Source organism: Jaculus jaculus, chromosome 2, assembly GCF_020740685.1.
Source record: "Jaculus jaculus isolate mJacJac1 chromosome 2, mJacJac1.mat.Y.cur, whole genome shotgun sequence".
Lineage (NCBI taxonomy): Eukaryota > Metazoa > Chordata > Mammalia > Rodentia > Dipodidae > Jaculus > Jaculus jaculus.
In genome coordinates, this window is record NC_059103.1 from 198507338 (window position 1) to 198516896 (window position 9559).

The window sequence follows — 9559 nt, forward strand, 5'->3', positions numbered from 1 at the left end:
AATCCCAGCACTCGGGAGGCAGAGATAGGAGGATCGCCATGAGTTCAAGGCCACCCTGAGACTACATAGTTAATTCCAGATCAGCCTGGACCAGAGTGAGACCCTACCTTGAAAAACAAAACAAACAAAAAAACAAGCAAACAACAACAACAAAAAAGAATGGCAAATCTAACCATCCATCAGGCTTAACATATCATTTACCCTGACATGGAAGGTGCAATTAGCACTTCAGATTCAAGCCTATTTAGCAGGCATTTTTGGTGGGTACTGACCTGTTGTAATCCCAATTTCCTTTTGGGATGGCTTTGGTGTCAATTATACTGTGCACCCACTTGGGTCCCCCTTTGCTGTGCTGTGGGCTCAGGTAGGCTGGCTGGGTCGGTGGGTCACTGCTCTGATTGCCTGTGCCAAGTACTATGTAGGTGAGCTCCCTTCCCCGTCTCTGGTGCTTGCGCTGACAGTGAGGGATGATAAGGCTGTGGATGGTGGCTAAAGTTCTCCCACTGGACCTCATGATCCTCTTCCTCATGAGCCACTCCCTGAGTTTGTGAGGCAGCTGATGGGAGTGGAAAATCCCCTCACCTGGCTTTTCCTGTGGCTCAGGCTGATCCTTTCTGCTGTGGACCTGGGGATCTGACACTGCTGCAGCTGAAGCCGCTTCTGCCTATTTCTGTGATCTCTAGATGCTCTGGATCTCTCCTACTTCTGTACTGTGGTTGATAATATCTTAAACAGCTTCACTTTTTAGTGGAAGTGTGTATTTTGCTTTTTCTCCCCTAGATTGCTCTGGGGTAGCTCCTGTGCCGCCATCTTAACCAGAAGTCTTTTTGAGATAGGGTCCTGCTCTGAAGCTTGGCCAGGCCCTAAACTCAGCGATGCTAAGCCTGGCCTTGAACTGGAGATCTTTCTGCCTCAGCCTCCCCTGTGCTGGGATTGCAGGTGTGAGCCACCAGGTAGATTGATTCAGACCATCTGTATGGGTCCAATATAATCATAAGGTCTTTAGCAATGGATGAGGGAGGCAGAGTCAGTGGGAGAGAACTGTATGAATGGTTAAAGAGATTCATAGAGAGGAACACAGGCTGCCACTGGCCTTGAGAGTAGAGGAGCTCTGAACCCTGGAATGTGGGTGGCTTCTTGAAGGGGCAGGGAAATGTGTTCTCCTCCAGAGAGGAAGTGGCAGTTCTAGTGGTTACATGGTGTATTTGTTGCCTTCTCTTTGTTGGGACAAAAGACCTGGCAAAGATCAGTTTAAGGGAAGAAAGGTTTATTTCAGTTTACAGTTCCAGGTTACAGTCTATCATGGCGGGGCAGGCCTGGTGGTCCCCACTGGGTGTCACACAACTCTGTTCATGGAGAAAGGAGACTCATAAAACCTCATGAAGCTGACTTCTGCCCATGTGGATACATGCCAGGGAGTGGGCTCTGTCCTGGCACTCATACACTCCACCTCATGGAACTGTAAGGGAGTCACTCTGTGTTGTTTTAGGCCTCAAAGTTTGCCATCATTTGTGAGAGTAGCAATAGAAGACAGATATTTCCTGACAGTGTGTGCCATTAGGATGAGGGCTCCGTGGTCATCCTGGGCTCCAGGCCAGGTCTTCTGAATGGATTGACAAGGTCATTCCTCCAATTTCTGTCACAGAGATGAGGGGGGTGCCTGCAGGAAGCCAAGCTTAGTTAGCTTTAAAGCCCAAAGTGGTTTCTGGATATGATTGTACTTTTTCTTATAGTTAAGTTTTGGCCCACTTTTCACAATTCTCTGGCTCAAACATGGCCTTGACAAGGAAACTGGTTCCAAGTACACTCTGCATGCAGGGCTGACATCACCTGCTTGGATTAGAAGCTGAAGCACTGAGGTGAGGGCTCAGAGTCTGACGTCCAAGCTATGGGAACAAAAGCTCCCTGTGTTGCTGGCCTGGGGCCTTCATGGACCTTGTGGCAGAGGGGCTGAGCATTGGTCCCTGGGGCTACAGCCCTGCGGTGTAAACCCCAGCAATCCAGATGGGGCAGTGCCTGCCCTGGCTTGCAGCAGCCTAGCAAAGGGCTGCTCCTGGGGCAGAAAGCTTTCCCTGGGAACCACCTTCTAAGGGGCCACAAACTCTGGGCAGGTCTGTGTTTGGTCGATGTGGCTGCTGGTCACTTTAAGAGACCTGTACTATCTCTGGTTTGCAAACACATTCCTGGCATGGATACTGGAGAAAGAGGACATGGACTTTAGGGTTGGCCAGCTTGTGCTTCAATCCTGCCTTTCCGCTTACTGAGAAACCCTACTCTGATTGTACCAGTTGCTAAAACAAATTACCACATACTTTGCCAACACAAAATACATTGTCTTAAAACTCTGGGTGTCACAAGTACTAAACTCAGTGTGAGCAGTCTGAGTTTCTTCTGGAAGCTCAGAGGAGAACCCATGGCACTCACACATCTAGACGATTTGGCTTCATTTTTGTACCACTGAGCTATGTCCCCCGCTGGCACACATCTGCCCTGACTCTATCCTCCTGTTTCCTACTTACAGATACCCTCTTGATTAGGTTGAGCCTAGATGGATAATCCAGCACAATCTCCCACCCCAGAATCCTGTGTAGTCCCTTTCACCTGTGAGGTTAGACTCACAGGTCATAGGGATGAGGGTGTCACATGCTTGAGTGCCCTGATAATACCTCTTATCAGGGGTCAGGCGCACTGAGGTTGTTGATAGTCTTCAAAATATACATGGTCTGATGCTCAACCATGTTTATTGCTGCTCAATTTATAATAGCGGGGAAATGGAACCAGCCTAGATGTCCCTCAACAGATGAGTGGATAATGAAGATGTGGCACATTTATACAATGGAGTTCTACTCAGCAGTAAAGAAAAATGAAGTTATGAAATTTGCAGGAAAATGGATGGACCTGGAAAGTATTATACTAAGTCAGGTAACCCAGGCCCAGAAAGCCAAGCGCCACATGTTCTCTCTCATATGTGGATCCTAGCTACAGATGACTGGGCTTCTGTGTGAGAATGAAAATACTTAGTAGCAGAGGCCAGTAAGGTAAAAAGGAGACATAAAGGGTGGAGAAAGGAAGGGAGGAGGATACTTAATAGGTTGATATTGTATATATGTAATTACAATGATTGTAATGGGGAGGTAATATGATGGAGAATGGAATTTCAAATGGGAAAGTGTGGGGGTGGGGAGGGAGGGAAGTACCATGGGATATATTTTATAATCATGGAAAATGTTAATAAAAATTAAAAAAAAAGAAATAAAACTTTGGAAAATAAAGGCATATCAGTGGAAAAAAAATATATATATATGCATGGTCTTCCTAGGGGTGTAACGTCAGCTGTTGTCTGGCTAAATGTATACACTATGCTTATGAAACTGCCCAGTAAGCACTGCTGTTAATATTCACACCCTTATATTAATGCTACTCTCACTTTTGGTAGAGAATCTTCTGTTTTCAGATGACAGTGACCTTCAGATGACTCAGAAGATGGAAAGAAATGACCACAGTGCTCATTACTGCAATATCTCTATCACACCTTCCAAGGTTCAGGGTCTAATGCAGAAGAGGTGGTAGAAAGAATGTAAGAGCCAAAGGAAGAGCAGGACTCCATACAACATGCTCCCTCTAGACACAAAATGGCCTGGATATCCATGGCCTCACAGTGCCTGACACTACCTGCGTTAAGACCATCATAAGAGGAGGAAAAGAGGGCTGGAGAGATGGCTTAGCAGTTAAGCGCTTGCCTGTGAAGCCTAAGGACCCCGGTTCGAGGCTCGGTTCCCCAGGTCCCATGTTAGCCAGATGCACAAGGGGGCGCACACGTCTGGAGTTTGTTTGCAGAGGCTGGAAGCCCTGGCGTGCCCATTCTCTCTCTCCCCCTCTATCTGTCTTTCTCTCTGTGTCTGTCGCTCTCAAATAAATAAATAAATAAATAAATAAAAGAGTTCAAAGCCAGCCTAAGGCCATATAATCAGACCCTGTATCAAAAGACTTTAAAAAAAAAATATTTAAAAAAAAAAAAAGAGGAGGAAAAGATCATGACATCAAAAGTAAAAGAGAGACTGATTGAGATGGGGAGGGGTTATGATGGAGAATGGAATTTCAAAGGGGAAAGTTTGGGGGAGGGAGGGTATTACTATGGGGTATTTTTTATAATCATGGAAGTTGTTAATAATACACACACACACACATGGTCTATGCATGACCAGGGCCAATGCCAAAAGGCTTTTGGTTTGAATAACAGAAATGTATTGTCTCTTCATGCTGGAGGCTGGAAGTCCAAGATCAAGGTGTCAGAAGAGGTAGTGCCGCCAGAGGCCTCTCATTTTGGTTTGTAGATGGTGTCTTCTTCCTGTGTGTGTTCCTGTGACCCAGTCACATGACTCCAGACATATTTCTCTAAGGCCTATTCTAAGGTTTCTATTTTTTTTTTGTTTTTTGAGGTAGGGTCTCACTCTAGTCCAGGCTGACATGGAATTCACTCTGTAGCCTCGAACTCATGGCAACCTACCTACCTCGGCCTGCTGAGTGCTGGGATTACAGGCATGCACCTCCAAGCCTGGCTCTAAAGTCCTCATTTTAACTTAGTTACCTCTAAGTTACCTTTAAAGGTCCTGTCTCAAAATATATTTCTGTACTGAGGTACTAGGTATCAAGGTGTTGGAGGGAGGAGGGATTTGTACCTGTGTCCTTGGTTTTAACTGCTGGGTTTCCCTGTGGTGGTGACCACATGCACCATCTCTCTGTTGGGCTGGGCAGAGCCTAGCATGGAGCAAGGACTTGGAATGTGTGCTGACTGGATAAGCAAACACAGTCTGTTTTTCCCAGGACTCGGTCATACAGGGTGGCTTCACTGTCCTAAAGGTCCCCTGTGCTCTGCTTGCTCACTCTTCCCCTGAAGCAGTGATCACTGGTCCTTTGACTGTCTGCACACTTTCGGCATGATTATGCAGACATTTTGTGCTGGCTGCTTTTACTTAGCAACACCCATTGAAGATGCCGCTACCCCATTTCATGGCTACATAGCTCATCTTTTCAGCCCTGAATAACATCCCATTGTTGGAATATACCACAGATGTTACCTCTGCCCTCCTACCAGGGGACATCCATGTCACTTCCAATTTTTTCAAATTATGGATGAAGCTGTTATTGACATCTGTGTGCAGATTTTTGTGTGGACCCAAGATTCTAGGTCTTCTGGGGAATTACCAAGAAGCATACTTGCTAGAACATAGGGGAAGAGCGTGTTTAGTTTTGTTAGTAAGTGCTAACCTGTCTTCCATGTAGCTGACCTGTTCACATCCCAGCAGCTCTGAATGCACTAACTGCCCCTTGCCCCAGGGTGTGGTGGGCCATGCCTACGATCCCAGCACTTCCAAGGCTGAGGCGAGAGAACTGGAATCCTGGGGCCTGGGCTACATAGTGAAACCATGTTGAAAGAAAAAAGGAAGGAAGAAAGGAAGGAAGGAGGGAGGGAGGGAAGAAGGAGGAAGAGGAGGAAAAGGAGGAGGGGAAGTGGGGGAAAGGAGAATTTCCATTGTTATGGATTCCCGGCAACATTTAAAGAGATTACCATATTATTATTACTATTTGTTTTTTTAATTTTTTTGTTTATTTTTATTTATTTATTTGAGAGCGACAGACATAAAGAGGCAGATAGAGAGAGAGAATGGGCATGCCAGGGCCTCCAGCCACTGCAAACAAACTCCAGATGCGTGCGCCCCCTTGTGCATCTGGCTAACGTGGGTCCTGGGGAATTGAGCCTCGAACCGGTGTCCTTAGGCTTCATAGGCAAGTGCTTAACCACTAACCCATCTCTCCAGCCCTTTTTTTCTTTTCTTTTTTTTTTTTTGAGGTAGGGTCTTACTGTAGTCCAGGCTGACCTGGAATTCACTCTGTATTCTCAGGGTGGCCTCAAACTCACAGCAATCCTCCTACCACTGCCTTGTGAGTGCTGGGACTAAAGGTGTGTCCTGCTCCAAATGATTATTATTATTTTTTATCACAGAAAGTGAGAGAGAAAGAGAATTTGCATGCCAGGGCCTCCAGCGACATGGAACTCCTGCCACATGCGCCATTTTGTGTGCATATGCGACCTTTTGTGCTTGTGTGTTTCCTTATGTGGGACCTGGGGAGCTGAACATCAGTCCTTAGGCTTTGCACTAAGCCATCTCTCTAGCCCACGTTTTTAATATTTAATGAGAGAGAGAGACAGAGAGAGAGAATGGGTGTGCCATGGCCTTTAGTCCCTGCAAACAAACTCCAGCTGCATGTACCACCTTGTGCATCTGGTTTTAGGTGAGTACTAGGGGAATCAAACCTGTGTCCTTAGGCTTTGCAGGCAAGTGCTTTAACCACCGGGCTATCTCTCCAGCTCCATTTTTGACATTTTAAATCATGTACGCAATGTATTTTGAGCTGGGTGTGGTGGTGCATGCCTATAATCCCAGCACTCGGGAGGCAGAGGTAGAAGGATCGCTGTGAGTTTGAGGCCACCATGAGACTACATAGTGAATTCCAGGTCAGCCTCGAAAACCCCCCAAAACAAAACAAAAACAAAACCCATCATATATTTTGCACCCATTGTTTGAGGGGCTGCCTTTGTGTTTCCAGAACCTGTGGAGTGTGGCTTGCAGGCTGACAACAGGCTTTGCTTTTTTTTTTTTTTTAAATTTAATTTATTAGTTTTCTTTTCAGTAAATACAGGCAGTTTGGTACCATTATTTAGGCTCATCTGTGATGCTTTTTAAAATTTTGTTTTCATATATTTATATTGGGGCACAGCTGTCTCACTTTATCTGTTGTCTGCATTCTGGCTACATGGCAGAGCCGAGCATTTGTGACAGACTGTGTGGCCTTCCTGGCCTCTCTGTAATGGACTAGACAAATCTAGGGTGAGCTTTCCAGACACTTTCTCCTCTTCTATTCCATTCCCCTCCTCTCACTCCTGCTTTTAGGTCAGCATGTGCTGTACTGATGGACCAGGTAGGTCTTGTGTTACTAGTAGCTTATGGGTTGGTGAGGCACTGCCTGCCCCTCATATCTTAAACCCAACAGCTCCAGGCACCCTGTTTTCACTTTCTTGAAACAGGAAAGCCCCTTTGGGTCAGGCCCCTTGCTGGCTACATGTGCATCAGGCTAGACATGACATGCTTCTGTGGAGCCTTCCTTTACTGGCTGAATGCCCAACCTCTTCTGCCAGCTTCCAGACTCTTCCACCCATGCCCAGCCTGGTTTTCCCCTCAAAACTATAAGCTGAGAGCCAGGGGTGGTGGCAAGTTTATGCTCCCAGCACTCTGGAGCAGACGTAGGAGGATCGCTGTGAGTTCAAGGCCACCCAGAGACTACAGTGTGAATTCCAGCCTGGGCTAGAGTGAGACCCTACCTCAAAAACCAAACCAAACCAAAACAAGAAAAAGATGTATGACAAAGCATACTGTAACATAACTTGAATTCTTAAAGCACCCACCTCAGGCATTAAGGGACAGCCATCTCAGCTCATTCTCTCTTGTGAGTTTTTTTCCACAGCATGTCTACTGTGAATTTACCCAGAACTCACTGATCCAGGCTCCATCTAACAAGATGTCAAACCCCTGGGTGTCAGCAGCGATTTGAGACAATTAGATCCTAATTCAGCTCAGTTTTGTCTGTCTCTAGAATAGGTATTGGCGTCTTTTGACATCTGGTGGTCATATGTGGAATTGCAGCTACTTGGATGGCTCAGAATGTATTTTCTAATTCCTTTTCTGTTTTAAACATGAATAAGCGGAAAATACAGTTTCTTAGGTTGGATTACTTGTTTCAACAGCGTTCTGGTACTACAAGTAGCCCCAATGTATTGATGAGAATACTTTAGCATTATAATATTGAAAATTAAAAAAAAAATTCTATCGTTTGACATATTTGTGGGTGAATGTTTTCCTTTTAATTACAAAATTTGTTGTTACCACAGAATACACACACACGCACGGAAGAGGAAATCATGAAAAATTTAAAAACAATCAAATACGAATAAATGGTATGTTTTATTTACAGTTCATTCCAATTTAATTTGCTTGAATGTACACAATCTGAAAGCCCCAAACATTGTGTAAATGAATGGAAGTTGTCAAAGACAGATTGGAAGGAGAGAGAACTTCCTTAAGTACTGGGAAAGCGTGCTTTTAGGAAAATCCACTCCAAGAATCAGTAGACAGTGAGTACACTATTTAATACTTTAAAAGAAACCATCCTTTTTTGAGAAACAGCAAGCATATTTTCCCCGCACATACCAATATAGGGATCTTTTACGGAAAATTCGTCGTGTCTGAGGGACATAAAACCATTGCCGAAACCCGGGATCGAACCAGGGACCTTTAGATCTTCAGTCTAACGCTCTCCCAACTGAGCTATTTCGGCTGTGCCTACGACTTCCTCTTCTAAACCTATATAATTATAAAGAGGTCACAGTTTCACGTCGAAAGATCATGTAACTTTACATGATATTTGATAAATGCTGCGAGGACTTGTTTACGAAACAGCACGGATAACTCCCCCTTTTTCTTCCAGATAAAAATGCCCCCAAAATTGTTCCGGAGACTAACAATGTCTTTGAGAATAAAGAACCGCTCTTAAATGTCTTTTTGAGGGAGTGAGGGGTTAAATTTTTTTTTTGAGGGAGTGAGGGGGAAATAGAATTTTTTTTGAGGGAGTGAGGGGGTAAAAGATTTTTTTGGACCTCCAGTGAAGGTATGAATTTTTTGAAGGCTGTAATTCATTTATTTATTCAGAGCCTCGTGACCGCGGACTCTGGCGTCTCAGTGACGCATTCCGCCGAGTGATGGCGTTTTAAAGGGAAGGTGAGGACGAGAAGTCGGGCCTGCGCGCGCGGGCCGGGGGCGGAGGCCGAGGCTCCCCGCGGGCTGTGGCGCCGCGCCTCGCCCCTCCGTCGGGGCCTCCCACCCCCGGCCTGTTCCCGCGCGCCGCGCGCTCGGCCCGCCAGCGTCAGCGTCAGCAAGCCCCGCCCCCTGGCCGTGACGCAGGCCGAGCTCGGTTTCCAGGGCAACGGGCACTGGGCCTCCCGCCTTCCGCTCGCGCGTCACTTCCGTGCGCTCCTCCTTTCGCCCGGTTGAGGATGGGTTGTGACGCAGCGGCGCGGGGCGGGGCCGGGCTTGGGAAAGGGCGGGCGTCCGCTTCTGTGATTGGAGCTGTGTGTGGGGCGGAGCTTGGCTTCCGCCCTCCCGACCAATCGCTTTCAAACCTGCCCCTTACGCGCCGCGGGAAAGGGATGCTTTCGAGCTGCGGGGCCGCGGAGCATGCGCAGTGCCCTGGGGGGGTGGGGCCTGGTGCGCCGCTGCTCCGGGATTTCCAGGCTGCCATCGGGAACCCTGTCGGGGGCGTGGCTGCGGCGCGGGGCGGAGGCGGAAGGCGCTGATTGGCCCGTGGGAAACCTGGCGTATGGCCCTGGTCTGAGAGCTCCCTCGCTGCCTTCATTCATTCATTCAGGAAGTAGGTTGAGTCCGTTCGTGGATTAAAGGCATGCACACCACGCCCGGCTCCCGCATGAACTTTTAATTTATGGCTA

At 47.0% G+C, this 9559-nt stretch overlaps 1 non-coding gene across 1 annotated transcript; it reads right to left on the reverse strand.

The window, feature by feature from the left end:
* Positions 1-8321: 8321 nt before the first annotated feature.
* Trnaf-gaa lies at positions 8322-8394 on the reverse strand. Its single transcript has one exon. It is a non-coding gene; the product is annotated as a tRNA-Phe (tRNA).
* Between the last annotated feature and the right edge of the window lie 1165 nt (positions 8395-9559).